Here is a 257-nt window from a genome sequence, read left to right as displayed (position 1 = left end):
CCTTTCTTTTTATTTTTTTAAACATCTTTTTCTTATAATATTCTTTTTTCTTATTTCTTTTTTTAGGACATACTAAGTTTGTCATCAAGAGAAAAAATGTATGAAATAAACAGATAAATACTTTAATACTAAATCAATTTTGTTCGGTTCCTTTTTACATTACAAAAAACCACCCCACAAAAAAACCCAAACCCCAACAAAAACCACCCGAGAAGGCACCCACCCTTGTTAGAGATGAAAGTTGAGTGAATTAATAT

This window comes from Penaeus monodon, chromosome 23 (assembly GCF_015228065.2).
Source record: "Penaeus monodon isolate SGIC_2016 chromosome 23, NSTDA_Pmon_1, whole genome shotgun sequence".
Classification (NCBI taxonomy): Eukaryota; Metazoa; Arthropoda; class Malacostraca; order Decapoda; family Penaeidae; genus Penaeus; species Penaeus monodon.
Note: the sequence above shows the minus strand (reverse complement) of the source record.